At 58.8% G+C, this 27,523-nt stretch overlaps 1 protein-coding gene across 4 annotated transcripts in view; it reads left to right on the forward strand.

The window, feature by feature from the left end:
• TTC28 (tetratricopeptide repeat domain 28) overlaps positions 1-27,523 on the forward strand; it is a 256,275-nt gene that overhangs the window by 149,842 nt on the left and 78,910 nt on the right. The window lies entirely within an intron of this gene.

A 27,523-nucleotide genomic window follows, 5' to 3' on the forward strand; every position in this document is an offset into this window, starting at 1 on the left:
GTAGAGCAGCTGGGTGGGGTTTTCAAAAGCTGCAAAGAGATTTAAGAGCACAAGTTCCATCGATTTACCGTGGGACGTGCACTTGTCTTACATCGGTGTGAAGGAAAATCCCATCCAGTGCAAAAATGTCCATATAGGTTAAACTGTGCTAACCCTTTTGGACTGGCTGTGCGGTGTCAGTGTGGTCAAAGTGGAGCATTAGAAAGCAGGACTGTAAACTGGCTTTGGTGTGCGCCGGCTGTCCATCTCCTCCACTGCCGCTGCCTGAATGTGCTTGGGGGCTCCCTGGGCATCCTGGTGGGATCCAGTTTGGTGCTTGCCTTTTCAGTCCTGGATCCAGCGGCAGGGCTGAGGTCCCTCTCATTCAGGAGCAAACAGCTTTTTCCTTCCTGGCGGCCCGGCTGCGACTGCGGTACCTGCGGCCTAAACGCGAGAGGTCGGCTGGGGGCAGTTAGCTGCAGGCCGCCGGAGAGGAGCGCCGCAAGCCTGCTGCTCTTTCTGCTGTTCCTTGCGCTGGGGCAGTGTCCGTACCTGCCGACCCCGCGGAGCTCTTCGGAGCTCAGGCAAGGCCTTATCCGGGTGAAAGGCAAACGCTAAAGCTTTGGGTTTCTGCCTAGTTCCTCATGCTCGTGTGCCGCTCGGAAGGGGAGCGCAGCGCCCCGCGCCCCATGCTCTGCTCCTTACCCGTGACTGTTACGGGCGCTGGGCTGGCAGAGGGACGGGCCGTCCTTGGGGAGCGGGGACGCCCGTCAGGATTGCAGCACTGATTTGGCTCGACGGCCGTCCACCCAACGTCTTAAGCAAGCTGCAGGCGGTGAGAGCGTGCATCTTGAGGCAGACCGCTCTGCGGCCCTTGCCTCTCTGCCTGGGATCGTCCTCCCGATGGACGTTTTCTCTGCTCTGAAACAAAATGACGTTTTGGGCCCGGACCTTGTCTGACCTCTTGCTGGGCATCGTGTATTCGTGAGCCCTGGCTGTTGGCAGGAAGCGCGATGTGAACGTTTAATGCTGGTCAGGAGTGAAAGAGGGCGACACGCATCGGGGGCAGAGGACAAGTATGTGTTGCCGATGGCACCGATGGGACCACACTGATGCAACGTGCCCGTTTCCTTGCTGGGAGGAGAGAGGAGAGGAGAGGCTTGGAGAAGAATACGGCGAGGCTGCCACACGAAGGAGAAGTGTCCGAGCGAGGCTGAGAGCGGTCTGGCACGCAAGCGCCTGCAAACGCCAGCAAGCCGTGTCCCCAGGGGTCTGTTTGGCTTGGCGCTCGAGTCTGCAGCTAGCAGTTTGGGGTGACGTCGAGAAACGGCCAAGCTAAGCTGACAAACGTGGAGCTACAGCCAGGGCCTCATAGTGACAGGCACGTTCCCCTTCCGCTGTCCCCTTTACTTTCAGCCGCAGCGTCTGCAATTTTGACTGGGGAATTTGGTGTGTGGAAAAGCACCATAGTTATTTGAAGTTAAAAGTGATTTTTTTCTGCAGTTTGGGGTGGGGGGGGGTTGACATGCATCATTTTTTGGCTCGCAGGTCGATAGGAAATAACCGGGATTCGGACTTTGGGTTGGTGTTTCTTTGGCTACTTCTTAGAAGTGATGCGTTCCCGGCTCTTCAGGCTGCCGCGTGGCAGCCCCTTGCTGTGAGCGAGCTGCAGGCCGAGGCGAAGTCCTTCCACGGGCAGGCGGAGCAGGGGGCCGGGGCTCTGCCCGCTCTCGCACGGGTGCGGGGACCACGGACGGGGCACACGAGCTCGGTATTTCACTCCCGCATTAGTGCTTGTACGAGCTGTCAAGGTATTTGACTGTTCACCCCCCTTCTCGCAGCTCTATAAACATTTTTAAGTATGAAAACAGCGGAGTCTTTTGTTTTCTTTCTTTCCTTTTTACCTTTAAAGAGCATCAGAGCCTATCGCGGTGCTGTCTGAGAGCGTTTCATCTTTAGTGTTATCTAGAAATGTCCTTTCAAGTTATTAGGCTCTGCAGTGGCCTCCTAAAAAGACGAGGGAAGTTTCACTGCTTTGGGCGTTTAAATAGAGATGACAAAAGTAGTAGGAAGTCTTGTGAAAGGATCAGCTCTGCCGTGCCCTGGAGGCCAAGGGAGTGTAAAGTCTAATGTCTTTTCCATCTCTGACATCTATGTATTATTTGTGTTTCTTTCCTGTTTTAAGTCTCTCTATCTTGCCTGTCCCTGGATTATAAGCAGATTGAGATGGCTGTCTCGATACCACAGGAGCGGTTAGTGTTTTTCCAGGAAAGGATAGGATCTGAAAGCTGTCAGAGCTCTTCCACCTCTCGCGCGGCTCCAGAAATGACTCTGACTGGGATAGAGGAATATCTTGTGAGAAGCCAAATATGCCAGCAGGCAGGAGCGGGGAATTCAAGAGGAGAGCTGCCTCCCTGCCCGTCGCGCGAGCTCCTGGTTGACACGCGCGCGCCTCCGCTTTACAGGGTGCACAGGCGGCGGCCGCCGGGCGCGCAGGGCAAGTGCCGAGGCTGCAGCCTCAAGACGCTTTACTCCTTTAACTGCTCTGATTGCAGCGTGTGCGCGTGTCGTGGAGCTGCACTCGGTGCACTTTGCTGGTCTTCTGCTCGTACGATCAGGCCGACACGTCGCTGTGACGGGAGCACGGGTGGTGCATTCAGAAGGCTGTGTGAGGGCGAGCGCGTGGTAGTGGCACACGCACATGGACACGTTGCACGCCCAGCTGCTCGATTCTTTGTGCTCCTTTCCCGGCCGGCCGTGCCCAGGAGAAGGGTGCTGGGCTCTTCTCCAGTCTGGATTTCGCTTCACGTTTCCCAGCCTGAGCTTGTCCATGTCCCGGGGCCTGGTGTCGTAGCGCTGCCGCAGAGGGACCTCGCCAGAACGCCGCTCGCTTGGCGGCATCCCCCTTCTCCGGGGCCCGAAGACGCCTTTTCCTATTGCACGGCGCGAGGCTGGGCTCTGACGCAGTCCGAGCTGTGACGGGTTTGGTCCATGGGCGGTGGCGGTCGCTGCCCATGGCTGGAAATGGAGGTTGCCTCCGTGCCTCCCTCCGGGAAAGAGAGGAGAGGAGCAGCGTGGAGACGGGGCGCTCCTCTCCAGCCGGGCGCTTGCAGGGATGTCTGTTGAAAGAGCAGTGGCGTCTTTTCCCGTCTCGGGGCAGGTTGCTGAATAGCTGCGCAGAAGGGAGCAGCAGGGCTCGGAGGAAATGGAGGACAGGTTCAGACTGCTCCGGTGGTGCTCAGGAATTGCAAAACCTGGCGAGGAACGTGGTGCACGTAGATCGTGGATGCCTCATGGCGAGAGAGGAGGAAGGGTCTGGTAATGCGGCCTGCGACCAGTCTATTATGGAGACATCCTGCTCTAGTGAGCCGAGAGATTGTGCTATTTAGATCTCGCTTCTAGCTGTGTTTTCCTCCTCCTGGACATTTTCTGGCTGAACCGCCCGGGTGAGAGGCCGTGGCTGCAAAGCTTCTGAACAAATGCAGATTTGTTCAGCCAGAAGCGTGCTCTTGCTGCTTGTGAAGGAGGGACAGAAAACCAGGATGAAACGGCCTCTCGCCTCTTGCCAGGAGCCGGGCTGCAGTTCTGCAAGCCCCGCTGAAGTGCCCGCGGGGTGGTGATGTGTGCGTGCAGGCAGTGCCCCTTCCCGGCATGCTGCCGGGGTGCAGCGCGGCCGGGGCTGGCGTGTTACCCCCTGGCAGACACCTCTGCAGGCGAGGGACGGCAAGCACGCCTCGACGAGGAGGGAGCTGTGCCTTCTCCCCTTGTGCTTCACGTGGGGAGACCATAAAATGCATCTGCAGACCAGGCCAGCCGTGCCCTCCATTGCCCGCTGCGGAGACGTGAGCCTTGCCCTACTAGGTCCCTTGGCTGCTTCCTGACGTGGGAGCTGGGCGCCCACCCAGGCCTGGAGACATGCCGGTGCCCGGTAATGCCTGGACGTGGCGACTGACGTGGGCAGCGGGCTGCTTGTGGGGCAGAGGGGTGGTAAAAGCCCCGGTAAAGCCCAGGCGAGAGTTTCCTGCATTGCTGGCGCTGCTGGACCTGCCCCAGTGCCGGCGCTGCGCTAGCCCTGCCAGCGCGAGGAGGCCAAAAGATCCCGTGGACCAGCCTCGCGGTCTGCGTGGGGACGGGGCGAGGCGGGGCGGTGCGAGCGGGGCAGAGCAGAGCAGGGTCCCCCTGCCCGCATCCCGCATCGCGCCGCATTACCGCTGCCTACAAACGAACAGCTGCTGACCCAGTATTGACACAGAGATAAATTATTCAGCATGTCGGAGCTGGGAATTGAAAGGCCCCGTGATGAAATCTACAGAACTATATTATGTCTCTGACATTCTGGGCTTTCATTATTTTGTCTTCAATTATTCACAAAGCCTGCTTGTTTGCCTCCCAAAGCGCCGGCAGAGGCGCAGGCGATCCTGAGAGCCCCGGGCTGACGAGAGGCGAAGGGCTGCGCTTGGTTTTCGCTGCCTGCTGCTGCTTTGTGGACCTTTTCTTTTCAGACCACGAGAAGAAAGTGTCCTTTCCTCGGCGCTTCTGGAAGCCTCACCCCAGAGCCTCCAAATCCTTGGCGCTGGGGGGAGGCGAACGAGGCTGTAGTTGGCCCCGGATGCCTTCCGCAGTCTTCACTTATTAGCACCCTTTCCTTCAGCCGAGATGCACGGGGGGAGTTTCTTCCTGCCCACGTGCCATAGCGTTTATGGCGAGCTCAATAGTACGGCGAGAAAGCAGCTCAGGGGAAGGCTCCTGAGCAGATCTTCCCGTGCGAGGGCGAGAGCGGTGCTTGGGGGAAATCGGGAGTGGCTGGACGGGGCACGGGAGGGTTTCAGTCCGGGGCCTAGGGCTCTGCTGCGTCCCTCCCTCTAGGACCTGGGGGCTGAGGTGAGCGTGGCCCGGCTGCGCTGTCCCATGCGAACGCATGGCTGTCAGCTGGAATCGCTGTCACGGATGAGGGTTTTCTGGGACAGTTCTCATTCCCAGTAAAGCGGAAAGCATTCATATTTTAGACTCTCCTGCCGTGCGGCGGGTTGGGTGGTCCTTGCTCTGCGTGCGTGCGGCTTGTTTGCATTGCACATGTCGCTTGGACGCAGTGAAGTTGCAGAGCGCATCACCTGAGGCTGATGGGAACTGGCATCTGAATGCCCTGACTGGCTGTTGCTCACGTGCCAATACCTGTTCCCAGTTTGGGGCCGGGTTTCTCTTGCCCTCCAGCAGTCCCTTTGCTTCCACTAAGCCCCTTTCTTCCCCGCTGCTCCCTGCTCCGCACGCGCAGCTCCTCTTCAGCCTCCTCTCTGCCTTCGGAAGATTTCTAGGCACCCGCGCTGGCTCTGCGACTCCTTGCTTGCTCCTTGGTGACTCTGGTCGGGACGGAGCGCGGTCGTGTGTCGAGCGCAGCTCATCTCTCGGGCAGAGCAGCGCCTACTTCTCCTGCAGGTTCTTGGTCTGGAGCTGTATCAGGGCCACGGGCCATGCCAAGAGAAATCAGTGCTGCGGCACAGCGGACACGGAGAGACTGGGTAAGTGCTGTAGCATAGCTATGTGGTGGTGACAGACACGTGCCAGGGAAAGGAGATGCATTTTGAGATCCCAGCTGGTGAGACGGAGGCAGATCTGAAGGGCCCAGGTCAATATGGACCACGTCAGCCCAGGGAGGGGAGTTCGTGACATGAGTCCCACGGGACACTTGCTGTATTCGTGGTAGGTCGGGGCAGTGTGCAGGCACTGAGGCTTGCTGCCGGCAGCTGGCTGTGGCGGCGAGGCCCAATCCTGCCCGTTGCACGCGGGCACCACGTCCTGGGAGCGCTTGGCGCAAGCAGCAGAGCGGGCTGCGGGGCTGCAGCGCAGGGCCCAGGTGAGACTGGCGGAAGGAGTTTCCTCCAGCTTCCAGTCGCCGCGCTGCACCCGTGTCCCAGGTCCCTTCCAAAGCCGACTCCCGGTCACTTCAGCTACAGGCAGTTACCCTAACTAGAACTGCGGAGGGAGCGCGAGCGCCTTCCCGGCATGAGGCCCTCGCCTTTCTGTAGCTCTGGACACGGAGACACGGTGCTGAGCCTCTGATCCACCTCTGGGCTCGTGCATGCTGCCCAGCTGCACAGGGGAAAGGGGGTCTCCTGGGGGTAGAGCCGCCAGCTGGGACACGGCCGCTGAAGCGTGCAGCCGTCGGGCAGTCCGAGGCAGAAGGAGTGTTTAAGCAACTGTTAGACGTCAGACCGAGCCCTTGCGAGCGGAAACGTTGCACAGAGGCCCCAGCCCAGGTGGGTGCAAGTCTCGAAGCAGGGCGGTGTCAGACCAGCAGATCCGAGCGTGCCTGCGCAGCAATGACGTCCTCACCTGCGGGGATTTGTCTCGAGGTCGTGCGCTGCTGCATTCAGACTCCTGCTCCCTGAGCAGGAAAACCCAATTACAGAGGCAGCCACTGGCCATCACCAGCCCCACATTAGGCGAAGGCAGCACTCGTTTGGAAAGGCTTGTTCTGGCTCTCCTTTCCCATGAAGCAAGTCCCAGCAGAGCAGTGTTAATCTGAGTGCAGTATTTTGGTGGGTGGAGAGTTTATGATGTGGTAGAAGATTTTAGGAAGGAGAACCAGCATTAATAACACTAACCTGCCCCTTAAACAAAGGGACAAGTCCTTCCTGGGAATAGGGTCTAGTCCGGGTCATACTGGGAAATGAAGCTGTCTCCATGTCCCCCCGGGGTCCCTTTGAATGGAAAGAGTGAATAAGGGCTGGACTCTGCATACCTAGACATGTGAAATGCCTCAGACTTTGGGAAATCTTATTTCAAGCTGAGACTTTACAGGACTAATGGAGTTCACAGGATGTGTGAGAAAGACCAGAGCATGTCTGCACGGGGCAGCTCGTGCATTCTTTGTCATCGCTTTGATAAATGAAGGCCATGGGAGGGATGGAGACAGTGAACTGCAGCGGATAGGAGCCTCCCTGCGGTGACCCTTCCTTCAAACTTGGCAAGGTTGAAAACGCCGTTGAGCTGAGGTGTGTCCTGCAATCAAACCTCCCATCTTTCCCACCTACGGATGCATAAATGAATACAATTAAAGCTTCAAGGTGTATATCGTGGGATTAGACTTTCCAGATGCTGCAGCCAAGGGTGGTTTCTGTCCCTGGAAAGGAAGCGGGGCATGGCCTAAAATCGGAAACCTGCTCGTATCCTCCATGGAGGAAGCCTCCTTTCTTTGCAGACGCGCTTCTGTTACTCTTGGCTGGTGCTTCTGAGTTTGCAGCACAGACGAGCGAGCGGTTCCTGAAGAAAGAGTGCGTGCAATCTCAGGGATGCTGCTTTCAAAGATGGGATTCATGCCAGGATTGCTGGGACAAGCCCTGCCCTGGGCCTGGAGCAAATGTGATGAATTTGTTACCGAAGTGGCCGTGCAGGCACTAACCTTGCTGGTCTCTGCCTGGAGGAGCAGGTGCCCCTGCCTGGCACGTTTAATTTAGATGCTAATTTGCAGGCGATTACTACTTGGGGCTGGTCTCCGTCGCCGTCGCACTGCTGCTCGGTGGCCTGGGGCTGGGAGTGGTGGCACTGTCCCCTGCCAGCCCAGAGCTGAGCTCCGTGGAGCGGGGTGGAGGGGCCTGTGCTGCACCTCCGGGGCCAGCTTCTCTCGTCCGTGTGAAGCAGAATTCAGCAAGCGTCAGACGGCTCCTGCTGACGGGGACCGCGAGCTGGGTTAGTGCTGTGGCATGGGTTGGTTTTACCCTACAGATAACGGGTTGGTGATGTAGTAATGCTGCTGAGTACAAGAGGATCTGGTGCCCTGCGGCCACTCCCTGGGCACGGGTGAGTTTGCCAGAAATGTGGCAGGTTTATGGGGTGCCTGGCTCTCGGGATGACAGGGAAACCTGTCACCGTAGAAATGCACGGGTGGACCTGGTGCCCGGTCGTGGCACCCCAGACGACAGGTAAACCTGCCATCGAAATTCATTGGGTTGACTCTTCCCGGCTGCCGCGCTCCGGGCTACAGGTAAACCTCCCTTAGAAATGAGCATGTTTAACAGAGAGCTACTCCCGGGACGACAGGTCCGCCTGCCAGAGAAATGCAGTGACCTGCTGAGTCCTGGTCTTGGTTCCCTCAGCTGTAGGTAACCGGGCATCAGAAATGCATGGGGTTGATCTAGTGCCCTGCTGCGCTTCCCCCACTGCAGGTAATCCTGCCAGAAGGTTGCACTGGGCTGTCTGACGGGCTATGGGAAACCTGCCTTAGAAATGCAGTGGGTTACCTAGTGCTCTGTGGCCGAGCTTGCTGCATCCGCTCTGGGACCCCGGGGCAGGGGCGCAGCAGGCAGCTCGTCGGGGTGGCTGCCGAGGGAGCGGCCCCCGTTCAGCGCGGAGGCTCACTGGGGCAGAGCTCGTGGTTCCCGTGGTGCGGGGCCCGTGAAAGGATGCTGTCGGGGTTTCCCATGGGAAATTATTTTGCAGCCGATGATAGCTGAGGAGCTGGCCGTCACAGCCCTGCCTGCCGCTGCATCCTGCGGAGGGACGCCGGGCGGCCCGGCCCTGCGTCTCTCGTCACGCGGCAGAGAGGGCGGCGCAGCTGCAGCCAAGCAGGTGTTTGGGGAAGACTGGCTGATGTCTCCTGACCCTTTCTGGGGTGCTCAGGGAAAACAAGCAGTTCCCATGGCAACTACCAAATTACTTGGTGCCTCTGATGTGTGTGATAAAGCAAGTGCATCGTTTTAAGGGAACGGAGAAGCTATTTCTCTGCTTTGCGTTGCGGGCCGGGAGTAAGGGTCCAGCAGAGCCTGCCGGGCGTGACGCTCCTCCGGAAGGGTTTTCCCACGCTCCCCGGGCCGCACGGCTGTGTAAACCTGGTGCTCTCTGGTCCCCTGCCCCAGCCACTAAACCTTTCCTCTCTCGGCAGCCGGTGCCGAACAAGCGTGGCCACGGCAGGAGAGAGCTGTCGGGCCGTCGTGTCGCGGCACCGGGCTTCCGCGTCCAGCCCCCTGGGAAAGCAGCTGGCTTTGCGAGGCCTGCCCGAAGCCCCTCTGTGCAGGACACCGCTCCTGTCTGCCCCTCCAGGAGGCCGTGCCAGCCCTGCCCTGCCCCGCCCCGCCAGTCCCGCAGCATCTTCTCCATCTTCTTTTTGTCTTCTAGCCTGACAGCTCCTGGGCCCGGGGGCTGCCTTGATTTGCCTCGGACAGAGCCGAGCAGTGTCAGCCTCACGTATTAATTATGTGTCAGTGGGAGGATAACTGGCGTTGTTGAAAATGGGGAGAGGGAGCCGTGCGCTGGGGCAGGAGCACGAGGGCTGCAGAAGGGCAGTGTCATTAGCAAACTCCTTCCAACGCGTTCCTGCTCCTCGTGCCCTTGCACCCGGGCTGGGCATGTCGCTGGGGACCCTGCCTCTTGTCCGCGGGGAGAGCTGTGGCACAGCTCTGAAATGCCTGTTTAAAATGCTGAAATGAATCAGGGCTCCTGACATTTAAAGTGCTTTTTAAATTTGGTTAAGATCTCCAAGTTCATCTGACTTTGCACAATTACAGAATCTCGGAGTCACTTAAATTGAACACGCTGGCAGGATGAGAGACCTCTGGCTCCGTGACCCTTTCTTTGCCACTTACTGTTGTGGCGGCTTTCATTAAACCCTCAGGATCTTGGTTCTCGCCGCTCTGCTGCTGCTGCGGCTGCTGCAGCCGGCCCCGAGGAGCCTCCGGGCGAGCCCAGGGGTGTCTGCTGGGCTGGAGGCCCCCGAAACGGTCTTGCGCGCTGGGTGCCCGGCAGGGCTGTTTGGAGACCAGGCTGTTGCTGGAAAGCAACGTCAGCAAAGGAGGCCGCCTCTCTCGCCGTTTGGCGTGGGTTTCTGGAGGGAACGTCTGCAGAAGCTGCTGTCTGGTTTCTCGGGGTTCACTGGAGTCGGGAGGGGATGCCACGAGCCGAGGGCTGGATCTAGGACTGCAAGACCTCGCTGACATGGGGCCAAGCTTCCAGTGCTCCCTCGCAGCGTCCTGCCTTTTGCATTTTGGGGCTGAGTGGGTAAAATGCTTTAAAGAGGAATATTTCTCAGGTGAAGGCGCTAGACTTGGAGTTACGTTGCTGAAAGGTCGCATGATACGACCGCTCTTGGTTCAGGGGTAGTGTTGTAGCCGTGAGCGTCCAGGAGATATGAGAGAAGCAGGGTTTTTTGGCTCGGCGGTATCGTTGGTATATAGCATACATACGTTGGATGTAGAGTTGGTCTGTAAAAGGGATCGCCAAAACACTCCTGTTCCTCGCACACTCTAGGTTCAGTTTTTGGTTTTTTAGGTTTGCAGAGTCTTGCTGGGGGGGGCAGGGATTTGCAGGCTGTTGCAGGGTGAATGAACGTGGCGGGTCGGTCGTGTGCACCACAGCCCCGTGTGCGGATCCTGGCCGGTCTAGGCTCAGCGCACCATTGTGCACATCACAGCGCAGGCGGGCTCGTCCGGTATCCCCCGCAGACCCCCTTCTCTTGCCACAGACACGAGGGAACCGGTGGGGTCTGGAGACTCGAGGTGTTGCTTATGCAGCAGACGCCGGGGAAGGAAAGCACTGGAGGTTGGGAAGAGATCTCCCGACGTGACTAGAATACTTAGGACGCGGCCGTTCTTAGCAAAAGCCAGCAGGGCATTGAGGAGCTCTTTAATCACTGCCTAAAACGAAACAACCTGGAAGAACGATGTTAATTAGCCAAAAATATGTTGCGTCTTCTGCTGCACAGCCAGAACGTATTTTTTAAGCCAGGAGCTTTGTTTTTCTTTCATGGGGAACTTGAGGGATTTGCTCCTAGCAGTCAGAGTGCCGGATGGCAAGGAAGAGAAAAGAGAGCAGCTCTTTGCAAAGCAAGGAGTAACCAGGGTGTCCGGCTGTCTGGCCAGCTCTCGTGTCGTGTAACCACTTGGCATAGCCGTGTACCAACGCCAGCGGGGCGCACGCTGGTCTGGCCTCGACGGCGGAGGAGCTTTGGTGCCTGGGGAGTCACCGGAGCCCGGCGGTGGAGGGCACGCCGCCGCTTTGTCTCTTCGCTTCGGAGCACGGCGCTGCGCATCCCTTGGCCTTCGCTCCTGGCCTGCAGTGTTAGTGCGAGACGTCATCATCATCATCGTTCTGCATTTTCAGTCGATAGCATCTAAATGAGCAGTGACACGAGATCCTAGTGCTAATGAGCTATAACATCCGAGATCTGCTTTTCAGACCCAGATCCGTAGCCTTGCCCCTCTCCTGTTCCTGAGCAGGTGTCATTGTGCGAGTCACTAATTGCCTTGTCGGCTGAGACATAATTTTATCTGACTGGTGTTAAATGGACTGAGTGGAAGGAAATCTTGTTTGGAGCCAGTGCTTTCAGAGCCCGGTGTCCGGCCGGCAGGCCCTCCCCGCCAGGCTGGTTCCTGACTGGCACGAAACGCAGCCCATCTCCGACTCCGCGCGGCCGTCGGGGTGGCGGGGGGGCCGCAGCCAGCGCGCAGGGCAGGGGAGCGGGGCGCAGGCTCCCGCCCCGGAGCGTCGCCTCGGCTCTGCCTTGGCCGACCGTCTCCAAGATTCGTTTCTCCGGTGCTGTACTCGCTGGGCGTTTTGGGCCCGGCCTCGACCACGCAGGTGCGGTTCCCACCCCGCCGCGCTGGTCACGCGCTGGCCAGAGACCAGCAGCGCTGCGCCAGCGCCGTGTCCTTAACGAGACGAGGGCGGCGCTAGCCTAACGCTTCCCCGACCTGCCCGTCCCAAGGGTTTGCTCTGCCCGGGCAAGGGAGATTGTACTCTCTGCTGCGGGCCCGGACCCGATGGGCCCAGCCGACGGGCCACGATTGACCAGTCGTTAGAGGTGTCGCCGTGCTGGGTCGAAGGACCTGACTACAGGATAGCTCGGCATAGGTGACGGGCATCCTCTTCCACCCACCATCCATCCGGTCATCCACGTGCGAGCAGGGACTTGCTAGAGACGCGGAGAGGGCCAGGCAGCCGTGCTCCCTGCCGGCGCCTGTGAAAGGACCATTGCACGGAAAGGACAAGCTGTCCTGGCACCTGCTTCGTGGCCGGTATAACTGGCCTGCTGTTGCAGTGTGTAAACTCGCACGTCTCCTTTCGAGTGTCTGAATCCGCACCTGCTTGGTAATGCTGATCCTCTCTGCAAGGCCAGATGAAGAGGCACGCTCTCTAAAAAGCTTCATTATCTCGCTGTCATAATGAAATCCCCTAGTAACTGCAGGTCTCATCTCGGCTCCCTTCGCAGTGAAGAACAAGGTCTTTTTCTTTTTATCACCGTTGACATTTGCCAGAATGCCTTTGTAACCTGTAGACAGGCGTAAGTGCTCCTCCTTTATAATTGCCAGGCTCTCACCGTCTGGAGTTCGGTATCCAGCGAAGTGTAAAGGCCTTTGTAAAATGGGCTGAAGTCCTCAAGTATCTGCCGATTGACGGAAGCAGCCAGCACGCGCGGAGAGTGACTTTGTACCCCGCTCCCACCTGGAGCAGGTGCTTCTGCGGGCTGAGTCCAGCCCCGTAGTGAAGAGGCTCCCGAGTAACCCGCCGGCCCAACTGCTAGTGCAGCTCGCCAGAGCAGGGCGGAAATGCAGTGCCGGGGCGTGTTATCAATCGCAGGATGCAGGACAGGAGACCAAGCTTTCCAGCCCAGGCGTGCAGGTCCTTGCACTGTGCTCCGGCTGTTCTGCGGGTTCAGCTCTCCCTTGTGCACAGGCATCGGTGTCGCTCGGGCAGACGGTCCCGTTCTTGTCGTTGTCCCCTGCAGCGACGGGCGGCGTAGGTGAAGCATGCCCCGCTCACCTGGGCAGGCGGCCCCTCCAGGCCAGGGCTGAGGTGCACGGGGGGGAGATGCTTGCCCCGCTGTGTCCCTGCCGCGGGGAGCTCTCTCACGCCGGGGCATTCACGCTGCCTTTCACTACTGCTAGAGACTCCATAAGAGCGTTTAAAATTGTTTGGCTAAAGACCATAAAAATTAACTGCAGTTTTATCACCAGAAATAGTATCAGCTTCCAGCCATAAAGCTGATATTTTCCATTAATAAAGTTTTGCCGTCTGGGTGCAGGGCAGCGGCTCCTTGGCGTCGCTCGCGTTTGCGAGGATGGCGGGCGGGCACGCTGCATTGCCGTGCTAGTGATGGGCACGTTATGGAGAGTGACAGATGGGAAGCCTCGTTATTTGCCCCGGCCCTGGGCAAGGCGGGTTTCGCCGGGAGGAGCAAAACGTGTCCTGCTGCAGGGCCGAGGAAGGCGAGAGGGAGCAGGGTCTTCGGGTTAGAGACGGGACCGGAGGGCAGGCAGCGTGCGTGGGGGGGACTGCGCGCAGAGAGCTCTCGCTCCGAGTCCTTGAGCACTTCATGGAAATGACTGAGAAAACGATTGAACCCCGCGGAAACGGGTTGCGTGTGTGGAACCGGAGTGGTTACCGCCTGACCGCGTGCTCCTACGAGTGAGACCGGCAACGATGCCGCTTTGCCAGGCTGCCCAAGCCACTCCAGCTTGGAGCACGGGGTGAGGGGGACGGCGTCCCGAGCCCTGCACTGCCTTGGCCTTGGCCTGGTGCAAAGCCATTTGCCCTTGAGCTGCCACTTCCAGCTCGGCTGGTTCAGGGAAACAAGACCGGGTGAAAATAACCTTTATTTCCCGTTATAACATGCTGTCCGGCACAGCTCCAGGCATCGTGCTGGCGCTTCTTTGCGTTCAGGTCCGTCACTTGTTCTGGGCTGAGTGAAGCAGGTGCGTGCTGCCGCCCTGAGCCTTGGGCAGTGGGAAGAAGCCTGTCGGCTCCTTCCCGGGAACCACAGCGGGCTCCGTCCCGAACGCGGGCCCACGTTGGTGAAGGGTGACGGGTCTGTGGCTTGTCCTCGCTGTGTTTTCAGCTCAAGCAGTATCATGAGACTTGCCCCCCCGGCTCCATAGCCTGTTGGTGTGGGGGGCTTGTGGCTGGTGTGCACAGGTTGTGTAGGGCAGGGGACGCAGGCGCTGACGCTGGAGCAGCTTGGCCCTCGAGCCCGTGCCTCCGTGGAGCTGGACCGTGGTCACGCTCGCTCCAGTCAGACAAGGTCACAAGTGACTGCTGTCTCGGGGAAGATGCACCCGGCGGGAAGTGACCAAAAGGCTGGAGCGGCTGCTTGAGAAGGCTGCCAGGAAGCATCAGAGGCAGCGACAAAGGTGACTGTCCCCAGACGCAGCTGAGAGCCTCCGGGCGAAGCGGCGGCCGAGAGAGGCTTGAAGCTGCGAGCAGAGAAACTGCTGCCTGGCGTTTGCACCACCGTGTTCGGGGAATCGGGACCGCGCAGCAGGGCCATCCCAGCGACCCGGCTGCCTCTGGCATTGGCGGCTTTGTCAAGTGCAAACGGCCTGCGGGGTCCGTCTGTCTTCAGGGGCAAAGCAGACACCTGAGAGCCTCTCCGGGAGCAGGGGGATTTGGGCTCCTGTGCATCTGAGTGGTTTTGGAAAGCGAGTCCCTTCGCTGCGCGTCCTGGGCCTTTCTCCTCCAGCCCCATGACCCGTGCCGGGACGGGCTTCGCTCGCCAGGCCGCTGGCTGCAGCTGGTCGCGAGTCGGTCCCAGGAGCTGGAAGAATCCGTCTCCCTTCTAGCATTGTGCAGGAGTGGGTGGCGTGGGGCGGGATGTTCGTGCGTGTGTAGTGACTGGAGCGTGCAAATTTGCCTTTTGTAGTCTGGTGTGATCTCTAGCTGCAGCGGGTTACAGATCACGGCAGCGTGATTGTGTGTGTTGATCCGGCATTAGTGCTGTTTACTCTCGTGGCCGGAGTTCAAGATTTCAGCCATTTTCATCAATCTTGCTCCCAGAGGCAGCCAGGCAAACCTTTGCCTGGCAGGAAAACTCCCTGTGGAAAAAAAAAGTTGGAATCACTGGAACGACCCTTTTAGCTAAGGAAAGGCTGGACCTAGAGCTGTTTAGGGGCGCTCTTAATCAGGTGTCTCGCCACCTGGCTCTGCTCTCTGCGATCGGACCGGAGCCCCCGTTCAGTCAGCCCGGTCGCAGCGTCCGAGACACGGCTCTGGTTGTGCGGGGGAGTGCCCTGCCTCCCCTCTTGCCGCGGGTTTGCCACTAGATTGCAGCTCGCCGAGCCTGGGCGTGGGGTCGGGATGGCCTGACGCGTGGGGCGAGCAGCATCCTGCCACGCTCGGCACGTGCCACCCACACGAAGGCGGCTGGTGCCCCGGCAGGTAATTTGGAGTAATGGGACATGAAGCGACAACATGGCTTGTGCAGGCGGCTAGCAGGAGGAGCCGGCGTGGGAGTCTCGGGAGCGCTCGTCCGTGTATGTATTGCTACCCCCCCGTTCCCTCCTCCCTCCCCTCGCACGAACGCAGCGCGGCGCGTGCACCCCCAAGCAGCAGCTGGGCTATCGGAGGATGTGGGACGTTGCCGACGTGTCCTTGCGCTGGGGTGCGTGTTCAGCGGTGCTGCGTTTCCACGGACGTACCGGCCGTGAGCGTGCTATAAATCCTGGCGTAGTCTAGACCCAGAGCAGCCCGAGCACTGGGTACGTAGCAGCGGGAGCTGCCCTGCCTTCCTGAGGATGGACTAGACGGCACCTTTAGGCCAGATCTGTCTCTTGTTTCCACAGCCCTTTGATCCTGGGGGAGCCTCGGGGCCGCTCCGGGCTCAGAGGGATCTGCCACCGCTTGCAGCAGGGCTCTGACGCGTTTTGAACCGATAATGCTTTCCAGCGAGTGATTTAGCCAGAAATGACATTACATTTTGGCCTGCTTGGTGTGTGAGTGCGAGGCCAATAAGGCCTTAGATGGTGGCGTATATACCCTCACCTCCTGTGGTCGACAAGCCTTGCTACCAGGAGAGCTGAGCTTTCCCTTCAGAGATGAATCGTGCCCTGCGATGTGCTTGGCTTCATGATAGCAAGCCAGGGGTGTTTGCTTGGCTCACGCCCCCGTAGCAGCGTGTGGACCCTGCCGGGGACGGAGCGGGGTCCCCTGACTCGGCGAGGCCCGGGGATGAGGGGTCGCGGCTGCCTGGGGAGGGGGAGCGCGAGCGGGCGCGGGCTGCGGCATCCGGGGCGAGGAATCGCAGGAGCAGTCGAGGGCGGGAGACCATGGAGCTGGGCAGAAAGCTGTTCATCTGCCGTGGCGGTGTTTAAATCAAGCGAGAAAGCAGCCTGCTTGCAGAGATCTGCTGGTCTGTGGAGCACACTTGCCTGGAATATTTAAACCTCGTCAGGAGAAATCCTGATTTACTGGGTGGACTAAATGGGACTTAGAAGGATATTTCCATCTCTAACGAGCCTGGTTTCCATAGGAAACGGAGACCACATAGCACAGGAAAGCTGGTGTGGAGCAGGCTGTGGTGGGCGCAGCAGACGCGCGAGACCTGCTCGTGTTTCCGCGCGGGGCCGGCGCAGGCTGGACGCCCGGGCTGTCCCGGGAGCCGCCGGGTGCGAACTCCGCCCCAGTGCAAGCTGTAGGGCGGCGGCGATATTTATAGCCGTGCGCACGTGTTCTGGATTAGAGCGCATTCCTCCCTCTCCCCACGTCCCCCAAATCCCGCGGCACAGATTCGTCCTGCGTCCTCTCCAAATGCTAGTGCGGCTGGGACGGATGGGTGCGGCCGCGTGTCGAGGCCCAAAAGCCCGTGCGGGCCATCAGTGCTGCTGTCCGCGTCTCTGGCCGCGTGTACCCGTCGGTGACTTTGTTGGCATGGGAAGCCACGCAGGAGGTGGCTGAAGACCGCTGACCTGCCCGTGCTGCAGAACGGGTACATTAGCTGAACAGCGCCGTGCCAGCCCCAGACGGGGGGAGTGGCGTGGCACGGATCAGTCGCTCTTGTCACGTCCTCCCCGTGTGCTGCCAACCGAGAGCGCTTCCTTGTCGGCGTCTCCTCTGCCCGGAGCCGGAGGTCCGGGGCACGATGCCGACGTGACTGTGAAGGTGAGGGGGTTCCCCCCTCGGGTGCAGCTCAAGTCCGGGTTTCTTTTTCCACCCCTCGTTTCCCGTATTTGTCTGACAGTTATTTTCTGCTCTGGGTTTTTTTAATTGTACTCCAGCTCCTTCTTCTGTCTCTTATCCAGTCACAAATTGGCCAGCAATTCATTATGGAAATGAGTTGCCCTCTGTGTGTGGAGTGTGATGACAAAATTACAGCGTGAATCCTAATAAGAGGGCAGAGGCATGGAATAGATGTATAATGGCAGTGCTTCAGACAGCCCTGGAGGGACCACCTACTGCAGAAGAGATTTCTGCTTCAAAACCAGCATCAAATGCGGCTTTATCCCGTTTCCAAGTGGATTAACCCTGTAATCAGGTCATCTTCCCAAAATGGATTAAATGGCATCGAAGCAGAGGGAGGGCTCCTGTCCCCCGCTGCTCTTGCAAGCCCAGCAGCGAGTCTTATCTGCAAAGTGCAGGCAGGTGACAACAGCCTTAGAGGGCCCCTGCCAGCCGGGGCGCTCAGCACCCAAATCCGACCACCTGAACCCAGCTGGAATCCGGGGAGGGCGGTCGAAGCCAAGCTTTCCTAAAGATTCGCCGGCTCCGCTCTGCTGTGGTCAGTGCTTCTGCGGCACTGTGCTGTCCAGCCAGGGGCTGCCAGCTAACGAACGCCGCCAACGAGGACAGGGGAAATAGCTGTCCCCCAGAAGAGAGGGGAGCGTGGTCAGGACGGGGTCCGCACTGCTCCATCTGCTCTGTTATAATGCTTGCGGGCAGCGCAGCCAGCGCACACCCAGCTCCTTCGCCCTTACTGCCAAGGGAGTGCCGGGGAAAGGAAGGCGTTTGGATTTTCCATAAGGTTCGGGCCAAGGGGGCATATTGCAGACACCGATCCAGCACTGGGGGGTTTCCCCCCTAACACTTAGATCATTGGTCCAGAAAGTGCTGATTATTAAGACTGGGCACAGGAACACTCAATTATTATTATTATTTCCAACTTTCTTTGTTAGGGGTCTTCAGTTTCCATTTGCGTCAGCCTCGGGAAGTATAATCATGCAGGAGAGAGTCAAAGAAGCACATGCAGGTTCAGAAACGCTGTGTTTTCTTGCACTCTGATTGCACTCTAATTGTGCTTTTATTGCATGTATTTGTATAAATTATAAGCCAGTTAACACTGTGCAGTCTGAAACCAGTCCATGCATGCAGGCATTAATAGAGTTAATGTAAAGTACAATTACAGAACCCGGTTACGTCCAGCATTTTAATGCTCGCAGTTGCGCTCTAATTCCATCCTCCGTGGCACGTGCAGGTTTAAAACGCAGCTTCCAGACTCTTCCTGGGGATGTCCCGACAAAAGGGATTAAAAACCCAGCAAATGCCGTTGTTGTTTACAGCGCCTGGATGCTGCACGGAGCAGCCCGGTGGCAACAGCTAATAGAATAGGATAGAAATTCTCAGTGTGTCATTAAATGGCTGGTAATAAACACCAACAGCCCATGTTGAAACTACGGTAATCGATAAAGCGAGCAGAACAAAGAGGCCCCGCGTGCCCCAGACCTGCCGAAGAGGCGTTTCACCTGCGAGACTGACTGGACGATTCTGCCCAGCCCAGCCGCAGGCGCCGGCCGAGACCCGGCCTTGCGGATCAGCCCGAGTGGTCGGTCATGTCTGCCGTGCAACCAGCACAGGTCAGGGAAGAGCCACGTTCTGGGTCCGCGCGCGTCTGCGAGCGAACCCATCGGATCAGCGCAGAGCAGTAGGCGCACGCTTGATCTGTATCGTCAGGCGTCTTTGTCTGATTGTATCACAGATGTAAGTCGTATTTTATGAGTCTCTGAAAAGCTCATTGCGAGCTACGGAGATCTCGCCCATCCATCACGCTTGCATACGCACGCTGTCGTTTCAGGTTGCGTTACGCTGGGAAAGAGTCGCCCAAAATAACAAGCAAAGGGATCCTGATGCAGCTTTCAGCCCTTGAAACGGGAGCACGTGTTTCTGCTAGAAATGACGCTCACCTCGGAGAAGCCCTGCATTGCAGGACGTGCTTGTTCGGGATTTATACGTGCACCAGTCCGTTCGGATGTTTTCTGCGGTCCAGTAGTAACAGGACTTGGCGAGAATCAGTGTCGTAATTGCCAATTAACAGAGAGTTGTGACTTTGGATCGGGTTCCCCTTAATTAGCACTTAGTCATTTTGCATGGCTGGGGAGGAGAGTGTGCTGGGTTGGGATGGAGGCGACGTTACCATTTGGCAGCAGCTAGTTCGTTAGCACGCTAGGGACGCGGGGAGCCTGGCTCCAGCCCTCTGTGTCAGGCAGGTGTGACAGTAGAAGGGGGCTGTGGATGTGTTGGCCAAGGAGCGGTTTCACCCTCGGCGTCTGTCGGGGCTGGGGGGAGCGACAGGAGCTGCCTTTGCACGGTGAATTACTCAAGATATTTCCAAAATGCCAGAGGTGGCTGGACCTTCTTGTGGGCGACGTGCAGAGACCTGGAGGCAAGGCCAGCGCCCGGGGGCTGTGAGATCGGGATGGGCCGCGCGGTCCCCCAAGCCGTCGGCTTCTCGGGAGGAGCTCCTGCCCGCCCAGGGACCCCAGGTCCGCCTGCCTGGCCCCCGCGAGGGGTGTCCACTGCTGCCCCAGAGCCAGAGCCGGGCTGCCCGGGAGCGCTCGGCTGCGGTTTTGGGAGGTGGGTTTTTGGAGTCGGGCTCATGCTGAGCAGCGTGACCTGGCTCTGGCTGCAGGGCTGTGCTCCAGCGGGGAGAGTTACCCGCAGCCCCTGATGGGCAGAGGCGTGCAAGTGTTGGGCACCAGCTCGGAGCGGGATCTGCGCCACGGGCACGGGGGCTTCTTTCCCGTTCCCTGTCGCAGGGGCTGTTCTCGGGGACGCCCCGAGACGCGTGTGCCCCGGGGGTGCAGAGGAGCGGCCGAGAGCTGCGCAGGCGTGCTGCCCGCTGTCTGTGCATAATGGAAATTTCGGGATTGGGACGGAGGCCGGGTCGGAAAGGTTAAGCCAGGGATGTGCTCATACGCAGCCTCTCGCCACTGCCGGGGGGAGGGAGAAAGGAATGTGTTCGCTGGGAAATGCAAATAGCACCTTCCCTGCTCCCTGCCTGCTGCACAAACGCGGGGAGGATCATGTGTCCCGTGTGCATCGCCGTCTCCTTGCTAGATTGATTTGATGTACGTTAATATTTGGATATTAAGATATCTGTTTATATTCAGCGGTAAAGGAAGCACTTAGGAGCGCTGTACCCCGCAGAGATGGCGGCACAGAGGCGGCTGCAGGGAACGCCGTCGCCATCGCCAGGCCTCCTTGCCGTTACTGAGAAGGGTACGTGTACCGCTGCCAGTTCTGCCGCTTTGCTGTGCGGCCGCGTTGCCTGCGTCACGCAGACCAGAAATGCAGAGGGCTTCCCAGGCGCAGGCCTGGTCCCGCTCCGGCACCGCCGTCTTCCTCGCTTGAAGAGACCGCGGCGCCTGCGCGGTGCGTCCGTCCGTCCGTCCGTCCGTCCTCGCCTGTTTGTTTGCTCTGTTTTCGGTCTTGTGAGTTGGCTCTTGCCTGCTGTATTTTAAACTGTTTTTCCAGCAAATCTCCTTCCAATTGAGAGGGTCTTTTACACGGCTGTCCTGGCAAAGCAGAGCGGCGCAGCATACAGTTAGCTGAAATTCAACTCCTAGTTTTTAATGTAAATTGCTGCTTGTTTTGCTCTGTGCATGACTCAGTCTGAAAACCAGAAGACTCTCATAATGTTCAGATTAGAAGCTGTCAGACCTATTGATTTTATCTTCAGTTAGAGACTTGAGCTATTAATTAGGGTTTATTGCTTAGTGACCAATATTTGTTTTTCTAGATTCTTATCCCACCAGTCGCATATGTAGCCCGACAATCCCCATCAAAGTCGACATGTTTTAAAATACAAGCCTGAGAAGGGCAGGAAGCAATCCTTAAAAATCAAATCAAAATGTTCCTCTTGGTCACTGGGCGGGAGCAGGAGCAGCCCCCGACGCGCTGTTTGCCTCACGTTTTCCATGAGCAAAGACTGTGATGCTGCTGCCTCTTTTAAGCCCTCTCGTCTCCACTGTTTTTGCAGGAGGACTTTGGTTTGTGCCGGGCAGAAGTGCTCGAGCTGGAGAAGCGCCTTGTCTTGGTTCCAGGAGAGGCTGCTCGGGGTAGCTGTGCTCCAGGCCCCCGCGGTCCTTCCCTGGCAGCGTCCCTCGGGCGCAGCCTGCCAGGGCGTCTCTTCCTCCCCGCGACGGTGACGGTGGGGCAGGAGGGGAACCCGCTCCCACGGGGCCTTTTCTCTGCAGAAGGTTACTTAGGCCCCGAAGGGCAGGATAAGAAGCAGCAGCCACACGGATTGATACGTGGGTGCGGCGCGGTGGTCGCTCTGTCCTGCCGTGGGGGCGTGCTACCCACGGTAATTCAGCACCCGCTTCGTTCGCTGCCACGGAGCCGCTCTCGCTGGGGAGCAGGCGAGCAACACCGCTACGGACGCACACTCAGACACTAGTGCCGTCCGCGGCCGCGGCCTGGCACTTGTAGGGCAGGGGCTGGCAGACGGACGCGGTTGTACAGACCACTGCAATGTCTGGCCGTGCCCAGCTTGCCGGTATGTCGGCCGTGCAGCCGAAGGGCTGCTCTTCAGCTCGTCTCTACGTCGTTAAAACGACGTTTTAGCGTCAAAGCAATGCATGTGTTTCTGTTGTGGCTGCGGCCGCCAGCCAGCTGCCTTGAAAGGCCATTGCTTTTTAGGATACATTGCATTCCCATCCTCTGCTTCAGTAGTTCAGGTCCGAGTGGCATCCAACAGCGTGCACGTGTGTGTTGTTGGAGACTGTGATCAAAATGTGGTGACAGTAGCACAGGATGTTTCACAGGCGCTGCGCACACCATGACATCTGGGGTCTAGGACACTTTGGAGAACAGGCCGCACGGCGGGTCCTGAATGTTAATGCCTTGAACTGGGACCCGGAGAGGATGATGTGGCTCCTAGCAAGAACCGTGACATCAGAGACTGCAAACACACCGGCAGGTCTCCTGTGTTTGCGTAAGTGGATTCATCATCGGCTGCCCCGGAGCGACAAGCCTGTAAGAACAGGGCTGCTAGGATTTCATCTAGTGCCACGATGCTGCCTGGTCCACATCCTCCCTTCCACGGAGCCGGTTGCTCTGGTCTCCATGACCCATGTGGCGAGTCCGGAAGGGAGCGGGGTGTGAGCAGGCCGGTCTCCTGGGGCTGGTTCTCGTGTGTGCGGAGCCCACTGTTATTCGCGCGCTGTCTGCGCAGTCGGGCCGTGGACTGCAGTGGCACAGAGTGGCCGGAGGGAACCGGTCGGTCATTTCTCTCGCTGGGAGCATCTGCCCCTACTCCTCCGAGTGCACCGCGGCAAAGATCTCTCAGTTCCTTCCCCCCGATGTGCGAGTCCCAAGGGCAGTGGAGGGAGGCTCATTAGAGACTGGCTCGTATGGGGAAACGCGGTCAGCCCCTTTGCAGCGTCCGCTGGACCTTGCCAAAACCGGCACTTAGCTGAGAAAAAGCGTGAGACCTCCGCGGGCCTGAGGAGCGGAGCAGGACGGCCTCGCGCCCGCAGCTCTGATCTGTAATTTCAGGTAACTCCTGCACTGTACAGTAAATTATTTTTGCTCTGTGTACAGGCATCTTTGTGCCTTGATTTATAGGTCTGAATATGTATTTATTCATGGTAGCTATATTTATTTTCCTAGGATTCAGTCATATCTTGGTGGTCCCAGCATACAGGTAATTTTAACTAGTCTGGGATTTCTGCATATATCTCCTGATTTGAATTGTTTATGGAGGCGAGCAGCTATACATCAGCAGCAGGGCTCTCCTGAACCTGCTCGCAGAGCAGCATTCATTTACCCTCTGTCACGGCTGTTTCTTTACGAGCACCGCAGCCATGATGCTGTAGGACCGTGTTGCCAATAGGGCTATTACACTGATGAATGAAAGCTCCCCGCTCTCCCCAGGGCAGCCGCTGAGGAGGAGGCTTCGAGCGAACTCCGGCATCATCGAATGTAAGAGAGATATTAGGGAAATGAGCACAAATTGTCAGGAGAAGAGAGATTTGTTCCATCGTGCCATCAATTGACTCCAGGCTAGGAAACGTGGGGGGGAGGAGGAGAGACTTACAATTAATCATGAACCCCAGCTGTGGCGATGTTATCCGCAGCCTTGGAATAAGCCTTTTTATTTTAAAAGCAGAGAAAATGGGCAAATGGTTTATGCCCCAATTGGTCCATTTTGTTCGGATGACAGCCGCATAAATAACCTGACAGAACCAAGGCGAATGCACGCGGTGCGGGAGCCGGGCCGCCCGAGCAGCCAGAGCTGGGAAACCGGGAAGCCTGCGTGCAAGCACGTACGCCGCCCGCGGCCTCCATCTTGTCCACCGGCCCCGTGCACACGGCAGCTGGCACCCTGCGCCTGTGCCCCGGCACCCTCCCCGGGGACCCCGGCCCAGTCCGGGTGCCCACCGCCACGGGGGTGGGCTCGGCGGTGTTCACGAAGCGCCGTCAGGCCCGGCAGAGCCGAGCCAGCGCGCCGTTATTAAGCGTTGCACTGTGCTGCCTCGAGGAGCGCGTGCGTAGGTCTGGGGCGGACTCCGTCCCTCTCGGAAAGGGTCTGGGGGGGATTCGGAAGCGAGACGAGACCCGAAAGGTTCTCCTGTGAAAAGACGGGGGGAGAAGCCGAGAGGGGCCTGGGACGAGAGCGCAAGCAGGAGAGGAGCGAGCTCAGGCCCTGTCGCTCCCCCTGCCCCGAGCTGCGCGGCGAGAGGCGGCGGGTGCAGCAAAGGGAGCGCTTCTCCGCAGCGCGCCGGTAGCCGTGGAGCTCGCCGCCGCAGGAGCGCGTGCAGGCCAGGAGCTTTGCTGGGGTAGCACAAGCAAGACGTGGCTCTTCAGGTGGGTAGCAGTGTCCAGCGCTTGAACCGGCTCTCTACCATCCTCTACGGCACGCGGTCCCTGGCTGCGCGGCCCCCGAGCCCTAGAGCGCTGGGACAGGAGCAGAGCCGAGCTGCCGCGGGGCGGGAGGGCAGGATCGGAGCGTGCCCGCTGCCTTGCTTGCGGGCTCGGCCCGTCCTTCTCCTTCTGCAGCGCCTCGTTCTGCTGCTGGTTTACACCGAGCCAAAGGAATCGATGGATTTGGGATCCCAGGTTCACAGACGTGGTTTTCGGCTGTAATGGAGACCGCGCGCTTGTGTACCTTGCAGAGCTGGGGAAGGCTGCGTCCTTGACGGAGGAATGGGAAGAGGCTCCAGATCAAGGCCTGGAAAACAGCCCCTTGTCTCGTGGCTTCAGCTGCAGCTCCTGGCTCCTCTCCTCTCCTCTCCTCTCCCCAAACGCCATTCGCCCTGTTTCCTGTTTGCAGATTTTTCCTTGCTGTGGTATCTTCGTTCCAGCCCTGAAATAACTCACGAATGTGTCTCCCAGGGACCGCGCAGAAGATGTGAAATACTTTATTGTTTTTGTTTTTTTTGGTTTTGCAAAAAGCTCTGGAGAAAGCTGCATGTGGCCACGGCGCAGCGGGAGCCGGCACCGGGAGAGATGGCTCCTTGCAGTGAGTCAGCTGGCCAGGAAACCTTTCTGCAGCGATGATTTATGGGCTTTTGTTCCTGGCCTGCAAGTGCTGTTTGTATTGAAATCAAGTGGTTTCCAAAAGGGCTTTCAGGGAAAGGAGGCTCTCTCCAGCAGGGCCAAGGTGGGATGGCTCTGAGAGGGGATGCTTGCAGTCTCTCCCTGGCCTGGCTTCGTCCGCTGCACATCTCATCTGGACTGGAGGCTCGTGGGATGAGACCCACGTGTGCAGACCCGTGCGCACGCCGAGGCGGGGGGTCATGGAGCCCCAAGTCCCCATTGCTCTCAGTGAGGCGAGTGCCGGTGGGCAAAGCCCGTGGCGCCCGGTGGGCAGCTCCCACGTGCTGGCAGTCAGGGGTGCGGCTGAGACTCGCAGAGCTGTGCGGTCTGTCTGCCCCGCTGCACTGCTCCAAGGAGGTGTTTTCCTCCGGGGGACACGTGAGCCGTAGTTGCCACGCCTGCAGCGTAGCAGCAAATGGTCCCTCATCCTGGGAGAAGTGCTCTGGCTTGCGAGCGTGGGCTGGACTGGATGGCCACGGAGGTCCGGTTGAAGGCGTGGGCCGGGGAGCGTGCGGGCTGCCTGTCCACCTGCTCCCCTCGCGAGCCCGGGTGGGGGGGACGGACGACGCAGGCCTGCGTGCGCTGCCCAAGCGCGCGTCGTTCTGCACTAAGAGACCAGCCGCCATCAGCTCTCGCAGTGCTGGGCCTCAGCTGGCCGCTGGCGTGGGTCAGGCGGGGGTTGTTCCCCTCTGGCTCATGCAGGCTTTTTCATTTTCTTCTTCTCTCCGAAGCATCAAAGCTTAGCCACAGCTGGCAGCAGAAGGCTGGGCGGGGAGGCCAGTGCTTTGAGGAGGTGCCTCGCTCACATGCTGAGGGTCAAACGCATTGCCAGATTTGGAGTAAAGGAGGATTTCCTCCCCCTCCTAGTGAGGTTAGCAGGAGCCGTGTGGGGGGTTCACCTCTGTTTGTGTTACGGAGCAGCATCGCCGGCCTGCTGGGACCGTCCAGGCGAATTACCTCTCCTCGCCTCTCCACCGCTGCAGCAACCTCGCTCTGTGCCACGCAACTGCCAGGCACCTGGGCACCGAATCACTTGGCTCTAACGAGAGCCGTTGGGCTCTGCAGGAGCGAGGGGCGGGGCGGGGCGGCCGGCGACGGACAGGATGGCCCAAGAGGGGAGCACGTGGTCAGTCCTGGCCTCTCGCTCTGATCGCGCGGATGGACAGCTTGCTGAGAGGGGCTGCGCTCGTCTCTGCCGGTGTTTCCATGCGTGTGATCCTGGGTTTCTGGAGCCATCCTGGTCCCTTCCATCCGCAGGAAGAAGCAGGGCAGAAGCGCGGTGCACGGGGCGGGTCCCCTGCCCCTTGGCGCTGGGTAGGGTGATGTTCCCTGCGGCCAACACGTGTTCAGGCCTGTATGGGCCGTGGTGTCTGATGGCCGTGGCAAGGATGAGGCTCTGGCTTGCAGCTGAGGGTGAGCTTGCGTGAGCTCGCAATGCAGGCCTGGGCCCAGCCTTGATCATGACCAAGTTCCTACATCTCCCTGCTCTGCTCATCCTCAGGTTCCTTAAACCATAATCGGCACAAATGCCTCGACAGCCCCGTCCTCAGGCCAGCTCTCTCCGCTGTGGTGTTCTGCAAACCCTCCATGGCGCAGCTCCCCTGCCTGACCGCCGCAGCGCATGCACACACAGCGCATGCCCCTGCCTCGCGCGTCCTGGGCAGGTGATGCAGCTGCCTTGGCCTGAGAGGTGTCCTTGGCTGTTGTGGCTCTTTGGAGCTGGACGTCCGCGCTGCCAGCTCACCCATCCCTGCGTGGTGTATCGAGCTGTAGAGAAGGGCATCGGGGAAGCCAAGGACCCCTAGCCGTGCACCCGGGACCACAGGACAGTGCTCCGAGTGCACCTGCTGTGCACCGTGCGCTGCAGGCTCCTGGGCTTTCCTGGATGTAAAGAACCGTGCCTGTAATCTAATTAACATCGAACTGGGTTTCCAGTACAGTGGCCTGTTTGGTTCAATAAGAACACATTTATACTAAAGGTTAATGAAATGAATTTTGCCTCCATCCAATTCATTAAAAATGGTTCTACAATCAACGTTTGCTAATGGAAAAGAGATTAAATATTCATGTCTATAAATTTCCTGTGTCATTTCTGATTTTCCTTAATCTCTGCCTCCATGGGCTGGGTTCTGGAAGTTCCTGAAAGCGCTAATGAAAAGCCATTTTGGATATTAATTGCAGATCTATCCTGTTTAAGTAAGAAAGACTTCCACGTGTGCCTACTTAATGTACCTTGAACACCGGTTCAGTTTCTGTGTAGATGGGAGGCAGGAGCGGCAAGGCTGGTGCGCTGGTCTGGGGGGAGCCGAGGCGGAGAGGAGACCTGCCTGGGGCACCGTCTCCTCGCGTTGCTCGTGGCCCGTGGGAAGGAATCGGTGGCTCTCTCAGCGACTGGTTTTGTTTTACGCTCTGGGGTGGCTGTACTTGAAGTCCTGGCAGCGGGCAGCGCCTGGTGCAGGGAGGCGTTTGTGAGGCAGGGTGGTGAAGGGTTGCTGGCGAGCCGTGCAGCTTTTGATAACAAAGACATCGAGGCTTCTGAATTATTAACGTGAGCAGTGTTCAGCCTCGACCGTGGCTGGTCTCCTCGTGTCCAGTCCTCCCGCTGCAGTGTGGCTAACGCCGTGTCCCTCTGCCCATCCCTTGGCTGGCTCCCCGTGGCGCTCTGGTCCTTCCTGCGCCCTCCGAAATTAGCCCAACCTACACGTGCAGGAAGAACCACGTGTGCCTGCCCGCTCTGCCAGCACCTCTCGTTGCGTGTGGCCCTGGTGCTGTGTGTCGGGGGTCGGGACCCCAGCACGGCTAGTCTGCACGGAGGTGGGGAAGCGGGTTTCGGGGCCACTTGCTCAGCGGGTCTGACTGTAGAGTCCCTCTTTGAGTAGAAAAGAGCAGTGATTAGGAGGGAGTGCTTGCTTGTCGTTGGTGATAACGGAGGCAAGGGGAGCAAGCCTGGGTTATGCTGCCGGTAGTCCTGGCGCTGGGGGACGGGGCGGGTCTGGGCATCCTGAAGCTGTTTCTCCCCGGGCGCCTTACA

Source organism: Alligator mississippiensis, chromosome 10, assembly GCF_030867095.1.
Source record: "Alligator mississippiensis isolate rAllMis1 chromosome 10, rAllMis1, whole genome shotgun sequence".
In the NCBI taxonomy this organism is placed as follows: domain Eukaryota; kingdom Metazoa; phylum Chordata; order Crocodylia; family Alligatoridae; genus Alligator; species Alligator mississippiensis.